The sequence below is a fragment of the Myotis davidii genome, unplaced genomic scaffold (assembly GCF_000327345.1).
Source record: "Myotis davidii unplaced genomic scaffold, ASM32734v1 scaffold323, whole genome shotgun sequence".
Lineage (NCBI taxonomy): Eukaryota > Metazoa > Chordata > Mammalia > Chiroptera > Vespertilionidae > Myotis > Myotis davidii.
The window spans coordinates 291,477-292,944 of NW_006295491.1; positions in this window are offsets into that span (position 1 = coordinate 291,477).

Below are 1,468 nucleotides of genomic sequence, written 5' to 3' on the forward strand. Positions count from 1 at the left end.
ATATTAATTTCAAAAGGATGAATAAATCAAACATCCTTTTCATTAGAACAAAGAAAATAAGATATAGGCCCCTCTGAGAAAAATGCAGAGATTGTGATTTCAGAAACTGGAAATTGCTCAAATTATTTTTCCATTTGTAAAAAATATCCTTATTGTTACATGCTTTTAAAAATGGTATTATTTGTTGCCTGTTCATCTGCATGGCTTTCTGTCTAAACAAAACCTGCCTTTCCATAGCTGGTAACATGGCTTCTCAGGGGGTGGAGACACCAACTTGGGGCTCAGGGCAGTGCCAGCCAAGAGAATGCCCAACCCAAGTGCCCGGTAAGGGAATTCCGGCCCTGTAGCACTAACATGGGAACTTTCTATTTTGGGGCATTGGGACACATTCCAGGAACAATAAAAGCTACCATTTCTGGGGCTCCTAATGTGTATATCCCACATGTAATGCCTTGCAACAACCCTGCAAAATAAATATTGTCATATTTATTAGTACATGCTGGCCTAGCATTGGACTAGAGAGTGTGCTGTGGTTTCATTAAGCTTAGTGTGGGGGAGACATGAAATAAACAAATAATTTCCCAAATCGCTATTGTCCAGCAGTGACCAAGTACCCGGCTAATGGAATAGCAGCCGAGGGTGGCTGCTCTTCGGATAGAGTGGTCAAGGATGGCCTATCTGAGGAGATGCCATCTGAACAAAACCCTGGAGGAAGTGAGATATGCTGATACTGGAGAGAACGATGAAACAGCAAGGATGATGCCCTCAGGTGGTACCTTGGAAATGCCCTGATATGGCACCAGAGTGGAAGGATTTAATTAGAATGTTTTCTGTTAACTTACTTGCAATCAGATTATGTCCAACAAAATCACCTGAAGTCTCCCAGGTTACACTCTGGGGACTTCTTCCATATGCATGTTCACCTCCCAAGAAGGGCAGGCACTTCCTGCGGGCAGAGGAAAACATGAGGAAGTGAAGCCTGAAACTCCTGCCCATGCCTGACAGGTTGCCGGTTCAGCCACTGTAGACAAGTGTGACTCAGCTTCCCATGGCGTCATTGCCCTGGATGGGGCTCTCGGTCTCACACTGAGCTCTGCAGCGGCCTCTGGAAATCCAAGAAAACCACGGAAGGGCTGACCTGGATCAGACAAAAAGCCTTCCACCTATCAAGCAGTGAAGGAGAGCTCTGCCTTGAACCTGGGTTTTCATCCATTTGTACACGATTCACATGCCTATGGAGCCTGAGGCGGTGGGTCAGCTTCACAACTTTGGAACCCACCTATGCTTTTTTTGCTCAAATGAGGACCCACACTTTTGGGGGATGATATGAAGACCAATGAAATAAATCAATTCTCAGTCCGGTCAATTCTCACACCTGTTTCAGTCCAGTCCCCACAGGCCAGGCAGAGGGACCCCACCGGTGCACGAATTCATGCACCAGGCCTCTAGTAAAGAAACGAATGTGTCC